A 19,287-nucleotide genomic window follows, 5' to 3' on the forward strand; every position below is an offset into this window, starting at 1 on the left:
CAATGGGCCACCAGCCTCTCTCTGTTTATAATAAGGGCACAGACTGGACATCAAAAATATGAGGTATCTATGAGGATTGACTATAATAAAACTGCAGGCAGATTTATTGACAGACCCTTGCACTGTGCAATAAAGCATCTGGGGTGTAGGGGCTGTCATATTAACTTACACTTGGTCTATAGTCATTGAGGATAATGTGCTTGCAATGGGAACATTTGATAGGGTAGATAGAAAATATTTTCTCAGGTGGGAGAGTCCAGAACAAGAAGCCACAATTCACATTAGAGCTACACCATTCAGGGAGTACTTCTTCACACGCAGGGCAGGGGAAATCTAGAATTTCCTCCCCCGGAAAGCTGTTGAGGCTGTGGGGGAGGCGGGGGGGGTGGGGGGGGGGGTCAATGGAACATTTCAAAACTGAGATTGTGAAGATTTTTGTCAGGCAAGGGTATTAGGGGATATGGAACCAAGGAGGGTAAATGTTGTTGATACAGATCAATGAATTGAATGGCAGAACAGGCTCGAGGGGCTGAATGGCTTTCTCCTGTTCCTATTTGCTCAGTAAGGTTGAAGCCAATCCTTTTGGCAGATTCATATAATGAACAGTTTTGTGGTCATCAGTCGCCATTGCTGTCATCCCAAAGCCCAACAAGGTGACAGGGTTAATTAGGTTTAGATCCAGCTATGGCAGGCTGGACAGCATATGGATAGTATATGGACAGCATAAGGACAGTATATGGACAGCATATGGACAGTATATGGACAGTATATGGACAGTATATGCATCCTCTGTGGAAAGCATGACTTTGTGTTTCTTCATCAGCATTTGCATGCAAATGCTATAGAGATGGGTTTTCCCAGCTCAGCATATCCGAAGTTCGATCCAATCGAGTTTAATGCTGTGCCATGCACGACTGTTGGGTGTAAGGAGGTGCCCAACACAGGTTGTCACTCCAGTTTGGAATTTTGTTTTGCAGTGATCTTATCCCAAAGTACAGGTGGGTGTTAGAGGGCAACTTTCCTTTCTTCAGGAACAGGGGGCTCGCACTTAGTGAAAAAAAAAGCAAGGTGGATAATGTCATCAACGTTTTATTTTTAGCCATTCTGATTGCTATTAGAAATATTAGAAACAGGAGTAGGCCATCCTCATAAAATCCACACCGACTCTCAGTCCCAGTGCTCAGTCACTCTGCCTCTGATTATAGATTCCCCACAATGAATGGTAAACGGAGAGGTCTGTAGTTACCTGGTTTCTCCCTTCTTCCATTCTTAAACAATGGAGTGACATTTGCAATTTTCCAATCCAAAGGCACAATTCTTAAATCTAGAAAGCTTTGGAAAATTGTGACTGATGCATACTATTTCGTTTAATTCTCTGGAAACCATTCGGCCTCAGAGATGTGTCTATCTTTAGTCTCATTATATGAAATCCACTAAGCTCCTTGCCTTGATTTATTTTTAGTTTATTGTACTGCTGGTATTTTATTCTCTTCTTCTACTGTTAAAACAGATTCAAAGTTATTCATTTAACAAGTCTGCCGTTTTCTTATTATCCATTATTAACCTCTTATTCTTCCCCACATCCACAGCAGCCTAACAAAACTAACCCCCTTTTGTACCATCAGTGTCCTCAAAGAAATGTCATTATCTAACTCGTCAGTACAGATCGATAACAGAAGCAGCGAGGGACCTTGATATGCCAAACACGATATTCAGGGATTTAAAAAAATATTCGTTCATGGAATGTGGGCGTCGCCCGCAAGGCCAGCATTTATTGGCCATCCCTAATTGCCCTCGGGAAGGTGATGGTGAGCCATTGTTCTTTGTAGCGGTTTGGTATAATTGAGTAGCTTGCTAGGCCATTTCAGAGGGCAGTTAAGAGTCAACCACATTGTTGTGAACTGGAGTCACATATTAGGCCAGAACAGGTAAGGACGGCAGATTTCCTTCCCTAAAGGACATCAATGAACCAGATGGAATTTTACAACAATCCAATCGTTTTATCGTCACCATTACTGATACTAGCTTTTTAATTCCAGATTTATTTAATCAACTGATTTTAAATTCCTCAGCTGTCGTGCGATTTGAAATGTCTCTAGATCATTAGTCCAGGCATCTGGATTACTAGTCCAATATCATAACAACAGTATTATTACCAAAATTCCCTGGATTCTGGGAAGGTCCCAGCAGATTGGAAAACTGCAAATGTAACGCCCCTATTTAAAAAGGAGGCAGACAAAAAGCAAGAAACTATAGACCAGTTAGCCTAACATCTGTGGTTGGGAAAATGTTGGAGTCCATTATTAAAGAAGCAGTAGCAGGACATTTGGAAAAGCAAAATTCAGTCAGGCAGAGTCAGCATGGATTTATGAAGGGGAAGTCATGTTTGATGAATTTGCTGGAATTCTTTCAGGATGTAACGAACAGGGTGGATAAAGGGGAACCAGTGGATGTGGTGTATTTGGACTTCCAGAAGGCATTTGACAAGGTGCCACATAAAAGGTTACTGCACAAGATAAAAGTTCACGGGGTTGGGGGTAATATATTTGCATGGATAGAGGATTGGCTAACTCACAGAAAACAGAGAGTCGGGCTAAATGGTTCATTCTCTGGTTGACAACCAGTAACTAGTGGGGTACCGCAGGGATCAGTGCTGGGACTCCAACTATTTACAATCTATGTTAATGACTTGGAAGAAGGGACTGAGTGTAACGTAGCCATGTTTGCTGATGAAACAAAGATGGGAGGAAAAGCAATGTGTGAGGAGAACACAAAAAATTTGCAAAAGGATATAGACAGGCTAAGTGAGTGGGCAAAAATTTGGCAGATGGAGTATAATGTTGGAAAGTGTGAGGTCGTGCATTTTGGCAGAAAAAAAATCAAACAGCAAGTTATTATTTAAATAGAGAAAGATTGCAAAGTGCTGCAGTACAGTGGGACCTGGGGGTATTTGTGCATGAAACACAAAAGGATAGTATGCAGGGACAGCAAGTGATCAGGAAGGCCAATGGAATCTTGGCCTTTGTTGCAAAGGGGACGGAGTATAAAAGCAGGGAAGTCTTACTACAGCTATATAAGGTATTGGTGAGGCCACACCTGGAATACTGCAAGCAGTTTTGGTTTCCATATTTACGAAAGGATATACTTGCTTTGGAGGCAGTTCAGAGAAGGTTCACTAGGTTGAGTTCGTGGATGAGGGGGTTGACTTATGAGGAAAGGTTGAATAGTTTGGGCCTCTACTCGTTGGAATTCAGAAGAATGAGAGGTGATCTTATCGAAACGTATAAGATTATGAGGGGGCTTGACAAGGTGGATGCAGAGAGGATGTTTCCACTGATGGGGGAGACTAGAACTAGAGGGCATGAGCTTAGAATAAGGGGCCGCCCATTTAAAACTGAGATGAGGAGAAATTTCTTCTCTCAGAGGGTTGTAAATCTGTGGAAGTCGCTGCCTCAGAGAGCTGTGGAAGCTGGGACATTGAATAAATTTAAGACAGAAATAGGCAATTTCTTAAACGATAAGGGGATAAGGGGTTAGGGGGAGCGGGCAGGGAGGTAGACCTGAGTCCATGATCAGATCAGCCATGACCATATTGAATGGAGGAGCAGGCTCGAGGGGTCATATGGCCTACTCCTGCTCCTATTTCTTATGTTATGTTCTTATAACCACTATGCTACCATTCCTGTATTGTGTCAGATTAAGTTCATCTATTTCACCCCATTAGAATATAGTCAGGAATGAAACAGTAAAAGTATATTCTGGACCATTTTGGGTTTATATAAAATCAATGGCTGTGTAGCACCAGCTTTCTGGCCATGTTTATGAACAATGTTTTGAATTAAGTTAATCTAGGGGTTAAGTCATGGCAGGAGAGCTCGGACATATGTTATGCTCCTCCTGTACTATGTGGGAAGTCAGGGACGCCTCTGGTGTCCCTGACGACTACATCTGTGGGAAGTGCATCCGCCTGCAGCTCCTGACGGACCGCATTGCGGCACTGGAGCTGCGGGTGGATTCATTCTGGAGCATCCACGATGCTGAGAATGACGTGAATAGCATGTTTAGTGAGTTGGTCTTACCGCAGGTAAAGGGTACATAGGGAATGGGTGACCAACAGGAAGAGCAGTGCAAGGAAGGTAGTGCAGGGGTCCCCTGCGGTCATCCCCCTGCAAAACAGATACACCGCTTTGGGTACTGTTGGGGGGAATGACTCATCAGGGGAGGGCAGCAGCAGCCAAGTTCATGGCACAATGGGTGGCTCTGCTGCACAGGAGAGCAGGAAAAAGAGTGGGAGAGCTATAGTGATAGGGGATTCAATTGTAAGGGGAATAGATAAACGTTTTTGCGGCTGCAACCGAGACTCTAGGATGGTGTGTTGCCTCCCTGGTGCAAGGGTCAAGGATGTCTCGGAGCGGGTGCAGGGCATTCTGAAAAGGGAGGGTGAACAGCCAGTTGTCGTGGTGCATATAGGTACCAACGACATAGGTAAAAAATGGGATGAGGTCCTACAAGGCGAATATAGGGAGCTAGGAGCTAAATTAAAAAGTAGGACCTCAAAAGTAGTAATCTCAGGTTTGCTACCAGTGCCACGTGCTAGTCAGAGTAGGAATCACAGGATAGCTCAGGTGAATACGTGACTTGAGGAGTGGTGCAGAAGGGAGGGATTCAAATTTGTGGGACATTGGAACCGGTTCTGGGGGAGGTGGGACCAGTACAAACCGGACGGTCTGCACCTGGGCAGGACCGGAACCAATGTTCTAGGGGGAGTGTTTGCTCGTGCTTTTGGGGAGGACTTAAACTAATATGGCATGGGGATGGGAACCTATGCAGGGAGACAGAAGGAAGTAGAATGGGGGCAGAAGCAAAAGATAGAAAGAATAAAAGTAAAATTGGAGGGCAGAGAAACCGAAGGCAAAAAGCAAAAAGGGCCACATTAAAGCAAAATTCTAAAGGGGCAAAGTGTGTTAGAAAGACAAGCCTGAAGGCTCTGTGCCACAATGCGAGGAGTATTCGAAATAAGGTGGACGAATTAACTGCGCAGATAGCAGTTAACGGGTATGATGTAATTGGCATCACGGAGACATGGCTCAGTCACCCTGGAAGGCTGGGAACTCAACATCCAGCGGCATTCAACATTTAGGAAGGATAGACAGAAAGGAAAAGGAGGCGGGGTGGCATTGCTGGTTAAAGAGGAAATTAATGCAATAGTAAGAAAGGACATTCGCATGGATGATGTGGAATCAGTATGGGTGGAGCTACGGAATACCAAGGGGCAGAAAACACAAGTGGGAGTTGTGTACAGACCACCGAACAGTGGTAGTGAGTTGGGGACTGAAATTAGGGATGTATGCAATAAAGGTATAGCAGTTATCATGGGTGACTTTAATCTATATATTGATTGGGTTAAGCAAACTGGTAGCAATGAGGTCGAGGAGGATTTCCTGGAGTGTATTAGGGATGGTTTTCTGGACAAATATGTCAAGGAACCAACTAGAGAACTGACCATCCTATACTGGGTGATGTGTAATGAGAAAGAACTAATTAGCAATCTTGTTGTGCGAGGCCCCTTGGGGAAGAGTGACCATAATATGGTAGAATTCTTTATTAAGATGGAGAGTGACACAGTTAATTCAGAAACTAGGGACTTGAACTTAAGGAAAGGTAACTTTGATGGTTTGAGGCGTGAATTGGCTAGAATAGACTGGGAAATTATACTTAAAGGGTTGACGGTGGATAGGCAATGGCAAACATTTAAAGATCATATGGATGAACCTCAGCAATTGTACATCCCTGTCTGAAGTAAAAATAAAACGGGGAAGGTGGCTCAACCGTGGCTAACAAGGGAAATTAAGGATAGTGTTAAATCCAGGAGGAGGCATATAAATTGGCAGAAAAAGCAGCAAACCTGAGGACTGGGAGAAATTTAGAATTCAGCAGAGGAGGACAAAGGGTTTAAGTAACAGGGGGGAAATAGAGTACAAGAAGAAGCTTGCCAGGAATATAAAAACTGACTGCAAAAGCTTCTATAGATATGTGAAGAGAAAAAGATTAGTGAAGACAAACGTAGGTTCCTTGCAGTCGGATTCAGGTGAATTTATAATGGGGAACAACGAAATGGCAGACCAATTGAACAAATACTTTGGTTCTGTCTTCACGAAGGAAGACTCAAATAACCTTCCAGAAGTACTAAGGGACCAAGGGTCTAGTGAGAAAGAGGATCTGAAGGATATCCCTATTAGACGGGAAATTGTGTTAGGGAAATTGATGGGATTGAAGGCCAATAAATCCCCGGGGCCTGATAGTCTGTATCCCAGAGTACTTAAGGAAGTGGCCCTAGAAATAGTGGATGCATTGGTGATCATTTTCCAACAATCTACTGACTCTGGATCAGTTTCTATGGAGGATAGTTAATGTAACACCACTTTTTAAAAAGGGAGAGAGAAAGCGGGTAATTATAGATTGGTTAGCCTGACATCAGTAGTGGGTAGAATGTTGGAATCAATTATTAAGGATGAAATAGCAGCGCATTTGGAAAGCAGTGACCAGATCGGTCCAAGTCAGCATGGATTTATGAAGGGGAAATCATGCTTGACAAATCTTCTGGAATTTTTTGAGGATGTAACTAGTAGAGTGGACAAGGGAGAACCAGTGGATGTGGTGTATTTGGACTTTCAAAAGGCTTTTGACAAGGTCCCACACAAGAGATTGGTGTGCAAAATCAAAGCACATGGTATTGGGGGTAATGTACTGACGTGGATAGAGAACTGGTTGGCAGACAGGAAGCAGAGAGTCGGGATAAATGGGTCCTTTTCAGAATGGCAGGCAGTGACTAGTGGAGTGCCGCAGGGCTCAGTGCTGGGACCCCAGCTCTTTACAATATACGTCAATGATTTGGATGAAGGAATTGAGTGTAATATCTCCAAGTTTGCAGATGACACTAAACTGGCTGGCGGTGTGAGCTGTGAGGGGGACGCGAAGAGGCTGCAGGGTGACTTGGACAGGTTAGGAGTGGGCAAATGCAGTATAATGTGGATAAATGTGAGGTTATCCACTTTGGGGGCAAAAACGCAAAGGCAGACTATTATCTGAATGGCGGCAGATTAGGAAAAGGGGAGGTGCAACGAGACCTGGGTATTATGGTTCATCAGTCATTGAAAGTTGGTACGCAGGTCCAGCAGGTGGTGAAGAAGCCAAATGCTATGTTGGCCTTCATAGCCAGGGGATTTGAGTATAGGAGCAGGGATGTCTTACTGCAGTTATACAGGGCCTTGGTGAGGCCTCACCTGGAATATTGTGTTCAGTTTTGGTCTCTGTTGGATCTCTTAATTTTCAATGAAATGCGAACTCCGGTTGTAGTTTTAACATAACTTTTATTCTGGCAGCAGCAACAAGCTTCTGGCTGATTGCCAGTTCTTTGTCTTTCTGAGAACACATGGCAAAACATGGCTGTACTTATACCTGGCTCAGTTTACAGAAAAGAACGCGCCTTCTTTGACCTTATTGGCTCAATTAATATATTGTTAACCTTTAATTGGCTCGCTGTCAAAGGTCCTAAAATGTCAAGTTGATTGATGACTTAATGCAATGTGCTGAGTTGCACGTAGAAGCTCTAACTGGGGGGGGGGAGGTCTGTGAATTCTCACAGCCTGTCTGTATGCAGCCTGTTTGAATTCTCTATCAATCCCCCCTTTGATTCTTTCACAAACTGAATCATAAACCATCAGGTATCACTGGTTAAACATTGTACAAAATAATTTCCTTCTAAAATTTGTTGATGTGTTTCGCCACATATCCGGACTTGTCGATTCCACACAAATCGTGGCCACAATGGAAGTTTGGTTTTAGTAGTTTAATTAACCTTATTAGAACTTAATCCAAATCAATATCTTAATTCATGCAGTAAACAACCTTCCCTTAAGCATTAAATACCCCTGTGCCATGTACAGATGGTCTGCTGGGACCTGCAAGGTGTCTCACTTGCGGGACAGCAGCTACAGCCGCCTGGTTGCAACAACATTTAATAAACATAAACAAACAATATAAAAGTAAAATAATTACAACAAATAGAATTAAACCTTCCACCAATGAAGTTCCTATTGAACCTAGTCATTCAGTGCCTCCGCTCCACAAAGTGAATGATGGGGGTTGCTTAAGTTTTTCTACCTCCTTTTGGATATGCTCCGCTAAGTGGGTAATTTCTTCGGAGCTATCTGGGATATATGTGCAACACTCAGTTCCGAGTAGGGCGCAAGTACCTCCCTTTTCAGCCAGGATGTAGTCAAGGGCCAGTCTATTCTGTAGAGCTACTGTGCGGATTGCTACTATTTCTGCATTGATTTTAACTAGGGCCTCTGAGGCATCATTGGCTACCCGTTCCACAACGAATGCCATGTTAATGGATTCCCTTGCCAGTCTGGTGGTCCCATACCTGGGGATTAGAATGGCAAAGAACCTCTCTGTTTCTGTGATAGCTCTCTTAGGACGGTGTAAATGTTCCGACAGTGACTTTATATGATACATATATGGCACGATGTAGGCTAAATAGCAGGATCCCGTCCAATTTTCGGGCAACCAAGGGTAGGCCTTGTGGCCACACACCCAATAGGTGCCATTATAGGCAATGAATGTTAGCTGTTTCTTTGTCAGCAACACTCCGGGGCCTGTCCAGGCTTTTCCATCTGTTTTATTCAGAATCTCTGTTACATTAAGAATTCCCACATCGGCCCAGTTTGGACGGTTCCGTGGCTTGATTATATTATAATTCTGGGAGCAGTTACTAAACCCCATATTTTGGCCTCCTTTGATGTTTCTAATCAGAGAGACCGATTGCCCCATTCTTCCTATTCCCATTGTATTAGTGATAACAAAAAATGGGGGCCGTTTGGAATTATTGTAGCATGGTTGGTACCCCCCTTCAAAGGTAGTCAGATTGTAACCTGCTGACTTCCATTTACGTGCCCAGTTTTCCGTATCCTGAAACGCATTGCCTGTTTTGTTTTGATTAATTATCCACTCAGCCATTTCCGAGATATTCAAGGGAACTGGCCTCAAGGGAATCCCTCCCTTTGAGTGAATAGGAATATGCGCACATACCCAACGATTGGAAATGTTACTTTGTTTGGCATAAATGTATGACATATATAAAAAGGTATTTACATGTAATTCCCTTGGTACTCTACTATTTCCCTTTGGTGCAGAGGGTTGGCTAGTAAGAAGTAGGCATATGCCTAGAATACCTACAGTCAGTAATACAGTAAATTTATACATTTTGGCAAAAAGTAATTGTCTTTATTAGATTTCAGCTTCAGTTACGGGTGCTCGTTTAACGTGTGAGGCTTGGATCCAGGCTTTCTTTCCTTGGACTTTAACAGCTGCCTGGATGGTCAATAACACTTGGTAAGGTCCCTCCCACTTGGCACCCAAAGGTGCTTTATGCAACTTTTTCACATACACCCAGACTCCCGGGATGGTGTCGTGTCCTCCTTCGGGTGGATTACCCCAAGCTGCCGATACCTGTCGGGAAACAGAACTAATAGCATTGGTTAGGTTCTGAAAGTATGATAACAAAGTGTCACTCATTAAGTGAACATCAGCATTCCATAAATCAATAGTTCCTTCTTGGTGATATTTGGCAAGCCTTTGTTTCAGAGTTCGATTCATTCGCTCGACTTGTCCTGATGATTGTGGGTGATAAGGACAGTGTAAATCCCACGTAATGTTCAGTAACCTACAGACTTCTTGGCAGACAGCACCTGTGAAGTGTGTTCTCTGATCTGAGTCAATGCTACTCGGGACTCCCCATTGGGGAATGTAATCCTTACACAAGACCTTTGCAGTGTGATTGGCTGTGGCTCTTTTAGTTGGGACAGCTTCTACCCATCTAGAGAATCTGTCGAGCATGACAAGAATGTTAGTGTATCCTTGGCATGGAGGGAGAGATACCTCCATGGTATTTTCCTTGATATGTGCCTTACACTTCAGGATGGACACTTCCTGAGATAATTGTAAGTCTCGGAGTTCTTTTCCATTTCAGATAGGTGCAGATGTTGAAATGGTCCGACAGGGACAGGGGGCCTCAGTTGGGGCATTACTGTGATGGGTCCAGAATTATTTTTCTGGCAGACCACACAGCGGTCTGCTACCAGCTGGGCATGTTTTTTAAATCCCCGACCCCACCAGCTTTTCTGGAACCGTGCCGTCATCTGTTGTGAGGCCAAGTGTCCCCATGAGTGGATCTGTTGGGCTAAAAAAGGCATAAGCGCTTGTGGCGCGACTGGCTTGTCGGGAACTCTTTGTCTCCAGACACCATCTTCGCATAGCTTAATTCCTGCCTCAATCCATGTCCATTTTTCCTCTCGGGAGCACTCGCCTTGAATTATTTGAATGTCTCGTGTCAGAGTCCCGAGTGCTTTCAATCTGCACATCTGTGTTGATTCTTCTGGGAGAGCGCCCTGTGAGGCGGCATCTTTAACTGCCTGGTCGGCTAGGGCATTTCCCTGTGCTTCCGTGGTATTTTCTTTGGTATGTGCCTTACACTTCAGGATGGACACTTCCTGAGGTAATTGTATGGCCTCCAGTAAGTCTCGAACTTCTTTTCCATTTCGGATAGGTGTACCAGCAGCAGTGAGGAATCCTCTTTTCCGCCATAACAGACCAAAGTCGTGAGCGACTCCAAAAGCATAACGCGAATCTGTGTAGACATTAGCTGTCTGTCCTTCTGCTATTCGACATGCTTCTGACAGGGCCTGTAACTCGGCCTGTTGTGCTGACGTTCCTGAGGGTACACATCCTTTTGCCACTACCTCATATAAGGTTGTAACTGCCCATCCTGCTTTTCTGGTACCATTGTCAACAAAGGAGGAACCATCTGTAAACAGGATGAGGTCTGGGTTGTGCAGAGGCTCCTCTGCTGCTAAGGCTGCTTTTTCTGTTTCTTTTAAAATCTCCACGCAGTCATGCTCTTCACATTCTCCCCCCTCTTGCTCCCTCGATTCTGACATCGGGAGCACAGTTGCGGGATTAACCGGGCTGGCCCGGACGATATGGTGATTAGGAGCTTCCAAAACTGCTGTCCAACGGGTCCATCTTGCTGCTGTCACCTGAGACATTCTATTCATAGACAGCAAAGCGTGTACGGTGTGGGGACACTTGACAATCAGCTTTTGGTCGAGGACTAGACCCGCAGTGATCATTACCGCTCAACATGTAGCTTCCATGGCCCTTAGGCAACTTCCCCATCCGAGGGCTACCGCATCCAATTTTGCCGAATAATAGCCAATAGGTCTTTGACGATCCCCATGTTCTTGTGTCAGTATAGCTGTCATATATCCTTCTTTCTCATGAACAAACAGGGTAAATGGCTTACCACTGTCGGGGATTCCCGGAGCCGGTGCCGAACACAAAGCCTTTTTCAAACTCAGGAAGGCCTCTTGCTGTTCCTTAGTGAGGGTGATGGCTTCTTTAGAAGCATGTTTCCCCTTTAAAATATCATTCAGTGGCTGAGCAAGCTGTGTGAAGGAGTTAATCCAATTTCTGTTAAAGTTACACAATCCCAAAAAAGACCTTAGTTCCTGAATAGTGGTGGGTTTTTTAGCAGCCCGAATGGCTGCAGTTCTATCCTGGGTAAGTTCTCTCTTTCCTTGTGAAATCGTTTGTTCCAGGTATACCTCTTCTTGGGATATTTGTGCTTTGTCGATGCTGGCTTTATGTCCTTTCAGCCAAAGGTGGTCCAGCAAAGCGCGTAAATCTTGTTCATGCTGTTTTTCCGTGTTTGAAGCTAGCAGGATATCGTCTACATATTGGATGACTGTGGATGACAGGGGAGGTAATTCTCGCAAATGGCTTTGTAAAGCCATGTGGAATACCGTAGGGCTGTTGTGGAAACCCTCGGTAACCGGGTCCAAGTAAAGTGTTGTCCTTGGACAGTGAAAGCAAACCACTGTCGAACCTCCGGAGCCAGAGGCACTGACCAAAATCCGTTGGTCATATCTATAACCGAGAAATATTTATGTTCCGGTTTGAGGGCATTAAAAATGGTGGAGGGGTCTGCGACCAAAGGAGCTTTTTGATCAATACACTGGCTAGCTTTCCTATAATCGACAGTCAAATGCCAAGTCTCATTAGATTTCTGTACCGGCCACACGGGGCTATTGGAGGAGCTATGTGTTTTAATAAGCACCCCTTGTTTCTCCAATTGCTGAATAACCGGTAAGATTCCCGCGATGACAGTTGGACTGATGGGATACTGTTTAGTGCATGGAGGCTTGGTCCCGGTAAATGACGCAGGCTCCATCTGGAGTAGGCCACAATCGTTCTTATCTTTAGCCCATATTGGATGTTCCTTCAATTCTTCTTTCTTCTAAGTTCTAATTGACCATGTCACCCGACCATCCTCGAAATGCAACGATGAATCTACTTGGATTTGAACGTCCATTCCCAAAAGGGGTTGATCTACTGGGCCTATTCAGACTGGCGTGGTTAGTTCATGTGGACCCAGCCCTATAAGTACCGGTGTTGTCCTTTTAATTTCCATTTTATGGCCCCCAACTCCATAGGCTGTACGTGCCCTACCATCCAACGGCAAAAAGTCTCCATATTGTAGGGGTAAGCATGTTAATTCCGCCCCTGTGTCTAAAAGACAGTCCACATCCTTATCGCCCACCCTCACAGTTATATATAGCCCATCTCCCCTTTGTTGTATTAGTGCGAGGAGGGGGGCCAGGGTGGGCTCTAATCATTTTTTGCTATCCCAAGTAACTCCTTCTGTTGTTGTATTGTCAGTCGCTTAAATGCTTCTGTGAGGTCGTTATCTTGTGACAAGCCTGGTTTGTTGGCCGAATTGTATCCCGGGCCGCGTCCTCTTCCCCAGCCGCGACCTTGCTGTTTTGCCCTGCACGTCTTGGCCCAGTGACCTTCTTTCCCACAATAATGACATTTTCCAGGTAATTTTCCTAATGACTGTTTATCGGAATCCTGGGATTTCCATCCCACAGCCTGCAGTGCTCGGACTTTAGCTCCCATATCCCGATCTAATTGGTTACATCGATCCACCAATGCTGCAAAGGTAGTTCCTCTACCTTCCCAGTCCGGTAACACTACCTTAAGCATTTTGGACAGTTCTGGCTTTAGATCTGCCACGAAAGCTGCTTTCAGGGGTCCAAACACTTGTTCATCCATTTCCTCATCCGTATTATTCATACCCGAATGTTCTAGCCACGTGCATCTAAACCGCTCATCATACTCCAGGACCTCCTCTGTTCCTTTCTGTTGGCAGGCTGCAATTTTTCACCAGTCTGTCTTAGCTGGATTGAAGGTTTGCAGCCAGTGTTTAATCGTCTCCCACCCTGCATCTAATTCTTGCTCATCCTGCCCCAAAGCTTCTTCTACCTTGTCGTGCAATTTTCTTCCCTGTGTTTTTGGCACCATTATGGTGAAAATTTGCACTCCGTCCCAGGGATGAAGTTGATATATATTTCTTAAGCGGACCAATTGGTCCCACATTTTCACTCCCCTTTTCTTTGGATTGGGCAATTCCTTGGACCATTTATCAATTTTCTCTGGGTCTGCTGGATCATGAACTAAATATTTTGCATACACCCTGTTCTTCGTTGTTTTGGTTCTGCCCTCATCCGCAGTCTCTTCTGATTTGACTAAAACTCGTCTTTTTTAAAAAGGGGCAAAGCGCATCCCTAATTCTTCATCCTCCGACCTTGTTTTGTCGGAGGACTCAGAATCCGTATCTATTCCTCGGTCGTGTCTTCGGGTTTGCGCTTTTAATTTATCCAAACATGGGTACCCTGGGAATTTACCGATACATTTTCCTTTTCCTATTACTGTCTCTTGACCTAATGATTTTTTCCATTCTTTAATTTTACCTTTAAGATCTTTAACTTCCACTTCCAACTTTTCATTTTCAAGCTTTTTCTGTCGCAGCTGTTCACAAACCGCTTGCAATTCGTCCTTTGTACTGGTCAGGTCCCTATCATGTTGGGAACGCGTTATAATTTCATTCCGCTGTCAGATCTGTCTCATAACGGTTCGGGACCATTGGGTTCGCTCTTTACTTTTCATACGGGTCATTTTTTCCCAGACCCTTTTAATCTCGTCCAAGGACCATTGTCCTTTGGAGGTTCCGTACTTTTGTTCGATCTTAATACAGGTTTTAGATAAGTTGAATTGTTGCTCTATGTATTCTTTCAACTGTTCGAGGATTTCATCTGTCGAAACCTCAGGTGGTGCCTGCCCACCTTTAACAGTTGTAGGCAATTCTTTGCTCTTATCTCCTGCTACCATGGTACTGATTTCTTTACTGGGGTCTCGAGTCGTAGGCTTTCCAGCCGATCAGTGGGTCGGTGATTAATTAACTAACATACCGCCGAAGTTTAGGCGTCTATGGGAGCTCGAGCCGACTACCAACCGGAGGGTTCGCAAACCGGAGGCTTTCGGAATCGCGTAGAAAGAGAGGCGAATTTAGACTTTTGACCAAGGACTTTTATAAAGAGGAGTCCTTACCTCAGTATGTAGGTCCGATGTCCAAAATTCAGTTTCTTCCCTCAGCGATCCTGTTCGTGACACCAAAATTGTTGGATCTCTTAATTTTCAATGAAATGCGAACTCCGGTTGTAGTTTTAACATAACTTTTATTCTGGTAGCAGCAACAAGCTTCTGGCTGATTCCCAGTTCTTTGTCTTTCTGAGAACACATGGCAAAACATGGCTGTACTTATACCTGGCTCAGTTTACAGAAAAGAACGTGCCTTCTTTGACCTTATTGGCTCAATTAATATACTGTTAACCCTTTAATTGGTTCGCTGTCAAAGGTCCTGAAATGTCAAGTTGATTGATGACTTAATGCTATGTGCTGAGTTGCACGTAGAAGCTCTAACTGGGGGGGAAGGTCTGTGAATTCTCACAGCCTGTCTGTATGCAGCCTGTTTGAATTCTCAATCAATCTCCGAATCTGAGGAAGGACGTTCTTGCTATTGAGGGAGTGCACCGAAGGTTCACAAGACTGACTCCCGGGATGGCCGGACTGACATATGAGGAGAGATTGGATCAACTGGGCCTTTATACATTGGAGTTTAGAAGGATGAGAGGGGATCTCATAGAAACATATAAGATTCTGATGGGACGGGACAGTTTAGATGCGGGTAGAATGTTCCCAATGTTGGGAAAGTCCAGAACCAGGGGACACAGTCTTAGGATAGGGGTAGGCCATTTAGGACTGAGATGAGGAGAAACTTCTTCACTCAGAGAGTTGTTAACCTATGGAATTCCCTGCCACAGAGAGTTGTTGATGCCAGTTCATTGGATATATTCAAGAGGGAGTTGGAGATGGGCCTTACGGCTAAAGGGATCAAGGGGTATGGAGAGAAAGCAGGAAAGGGGTACTGAGGGAATGATCAGCCATGATCTTATTGAATGGTGGTGCAGGCTCGAAGGGCCAAATGGCCTACTCCTGCACATATTTTCTATGTTTCCATGTTTCTATGTTAAAATAGCAAAGTAATTTTATACGAATGTGTTGGGTGCTCATGACCCAGTGTGATTTACCCAAAATTCTGGGAATTGGTGGTGTCTTGGACACAATTAGTCTGAACATATTCTGAGGAAAGACAGAGGATACCGAGAGTGGAAAGGACTGTCAAGGAATAAAGCTGGCGATACTGGTGTTAGTCTTGAAAAGGTAATATCCCACTCCAATAACGCACCATGAACAAAGAGTCTCAGTCCGGTCTCAGTTACTGTCAAATCAGCAACATGTTAGAACTGAAACCGAAGAAAGGAATCATACACAGCTGAATAATGTTCATTTTATAAAGGAAGGAAAAATAAAAAATACAGAACCCACTCACAGGAGAAACAATATTAGGGGTAGCAAAGAAAGTCAGAGCAAATGTGAGACTGAAACTTACTCATGAGGTAGGGAGCAGGACATTTGATAGACTGTGTAAGTTCATGCCAATGGGGATTGGGCAAACACACAACTGGATCAACCCACCACCACTGTAACAACCACTGGATGTTTGAGCTCTTTGGGACTCAGGTGTGTTGAATGCTCACATCATCAGCAACTTGCATTTATTTAGTGCCTTTAATGTAGTAAAATGTCCCAACTACCTAAAGCTGCTAAATTGATCTATTATGCTTTAAACTATTGAACAGAAGCAAATATTCTGACTTCAAATATTGTGTAGAATTCCTCCCCGCCATCATAATTGGGTAGTGCTGTCTAGTGCTGCCTATAGCCACCATATGTCTTCATGAACTTAGGTGATAATTCAGATAAGTACTGTTCTTCTTCAAATTGAATTCTCTACACACTGCTGCAGGGCCATCCCAGGCTATGGTCTGTAATGGGGCAGTGGGGTAATCACACAAGGGATAAACTTCCTTGAAGACATCACAACATTGAAGGGGTCCCAATGTGGTCACCTAGCTCGGCCCAGTATATAAATCCATTAAACCCTCCCCACCCAGCAATCTGTGGCCACATACATTCTCTTTCAGCAACACTTGAATCTTTCACATTTTCATTCCCTTATCCAGTCTGTTAAATAAAGTATACATAACATTTTTTTTAATTTGTTCATGGGATGTGGGCATCACTGGCAATGCCAGCCTTTATTGCCAACCCTAATTGCCCTTGAGAAAATGGTGGTGAGCCACCTTCTTGAACCGCTGCAGTCCGTGTGGTGAAGGTGCTCCCACAGTGCTGTTAGGGAGGGAGCTCCAGGATTTTGAACCAGCGATGATGAAGGAACGGCGATATACTTCCAAGTCAGGCTGGTATATGACTTGGAGGGGAACATAACATTAATTATTTTCCTTCAAGTTTAAAAAAATACATTTTCTTCCTTAGAATTTGTCAGCTAGCTCTCCACTTAGAATATGGCTATTACCTGTGGGTGTTGCACTTGACACTACTCGCTAACGTCCACAACCATTACCCCAACTGGGGTGTCAGCTGTCCACTTGACTCAGTTTCTAGCCTTCCAGTCTCTGCACTAGAAGGCTGTGTCTTCAAGCCTTACTTCAGAACTTGAGCACATGACCCAAGCTGACACTGCAGTTCAGTGCTGAGGGAGGGCCGTGTTATATGAGATGCTGCTCTTTCGATGAGACATTTAACCAAACAGCTGTCTGGGCGTTCAAATCCCAGGGCATGTGTTGAAGACTAGGGAGCCCTCTCACTGTGCTGGTCAACGTTCCATCCTCAACCACCACCAACAAAACAGACTCATCTTACTGCTTTGTGTGTGGGCCCTTGCATAACATTTACTAGGCCTCACAGTAATTGATTGTATGTGAAGTGCCAGGAGACTGCTCATCAAAGCATATGCCAGCCTGCTCTACATGTTGTGGGTTCTCTACCTACACTAAGGATTGACTGTATTGCTTACAGGATACGATTCAAGATCAAATTTGTTGACATTCAACAAAACCACCTGATGAGCAGGGATTGGACCCATCACTGTTAACATGCGGGTGACTTCATGCAATGTTCTACTAATCAAGCTTATGGTTTTAAGTGGAGAAGATTTGTTCACTGGTGCTCTCCTACACTGTCTCACATGCATTATAAGAACATAAGAATATAAGAAATAGGAGCAGGAGTAGATCATTCAGCCCCTCGAGCCTACTCCAGCATTCAATGCGATCATGGCTGATCTTCTACCTCAACTCCACTTTCCTGACTGTCCCCATATCCCTCGATTCCCCTAATATCCAGAAATCTATCGATCTCTGTCTTTAATATACTCAACGACTGAGCATCCACAGCCCTCTGGGTAGAGAATTCCAAAGATTCACCACCCTCTGAGTGAAGAAGTTTTTCCTCATCTCAGTCCTAAATGGCCGACCCCTTATTCTGGAACTGTGACCCCTGGTTCTAGACTTCCCAGCCAGAGGAAACATTCTTCCTGCATCTACCCTGTCAAGCCCTGTAAGAATTTTGTATGTTTCAATGAGATCACCTCTCATTCTTCTAAACTCTAGAGAATATAGGCCTAGACTATTCAATCTCTCCTCATAGGACAATCCCCTCATCCCAGGAATCAGTCTGGTGAACCTTCATTGCACTACCTCAATGGCAAGTATATCCTTCCATAGGTAAGGAGACTAAAACTGTACACAATACTCCAGGTGCGGTCTCACCAGGGCCCTATATAATTACAGTAAGACATCTTGGGGCTGAAATTCAGAGTCTCAGAAAGACACGTTACTGCCCGTCTGCGGCGGCCATGCATCGGAATCCCGTGGCTGCCGTTTTGTGGTCAAATGGCCGACCCGATCCAAATTCAGGTCGGAAATTTTTTGGCCCGATGCTGATGGCCGCCACAAGCACATCATCAGAACGCGCACACCGCTTTCCCTCATCTTAAAAATACACCGACCGAAAATCAGGTCGAAAAATCGCAGCCCCACCTCGCCGTGTCCCCAACAGCTTTCTCTGCTGTTAACTGTGTGCGGCCTGGCAGCATGGTGGCTCTTCAAGGGGAGGGCCCACTGCAACGGCCACTATGGATTTATTTTTGTCGGCTGACTTCCCGATTGGCCAGCAAGATACTGCCCACAGGTTTGGCTGGGTCGCTAACGAGCAACCTGGCACCCCCTCGAGTGCCAGGCTGCTGGCCTGGCCGAAACCCTCCCTGGTGGCCTAGTGGCCGAAGATTAAAAATGATAGAATCTCTCCCCTTTAAGGGAGGGGAGAGAGCATGGTGACACACACGCGCTGTGATGTCACCATCACTCCACCGCTGATTGACAGTGGCAGAATCCAAGTCTGACCCAAATTCAGCCCCTCAGCCTGCCTTCCTGTCTATGTCCCGCCCCCACTATGACCAATTTCCTTTGGGACTTGGAAAAAATTTCAAAGTCCTGAAAATCGATCATCCAACTGCATCATGGATCCCTGCAGAACCTTTCTTGTGCGACTGAATTTCGGCCCCTTTTTTCTTGTCCTCAAATCCTCTTGTAATAAAGGCCAACATACAATTTGCTTTGTTAATTGCCTGCAGTACCTGCGTGTTAACTTTCAGTGATTTGTGTACCAGGACACCCAGGTCCCTCTGAACACCAACATTTCCCAATCTCTCACCATTTAAATAAATACTCTGCTTTTCTACTTCTCCTGCCAAAGTGGATAACTTCACGGTTGCATCAGAAAGCTGATGCGCCTGATTTTTGGAGTGGTACTTACTGCTGGAACTCCTGGTTCGGTAAGTAGAGCCATTTTCAGTACTTTGAAATTTTTTCAAAGTCCTACAGGAAATGGATCATAATGGGG

The 19,287-nt window shown here is 44.6% G+C and overlaps 1 protein-coding gene across 1 annotated transcript in view; it reads left to right on the plus strand.

The window, feature by feature from the left end:
• LOC139279616 (CD44 antigen-like) overlaps nt 1–19,287 on the plus strand; it is a 159,269-nt gene that overhangs the window by 239 nt on the left and 139,743 nt on the right. The window lies entirely within an intron of this gene.

Source organism: Pristiophorus japonicus, chromosome 14, assembly GCF_044704955.1.
Source record: "Pristiophorus japonicus isolate sPriJap1 chromosome 14, sPriJap1.hap1, whole genome shotgun sequence".
In the NCBI taxonomy this organism is placed as follows: Eukaryota; Metazoa; Chordata; class Chondrichthyes; family Pristiophoridae; genus Pristiophorus; species Pristiophorus japonicus.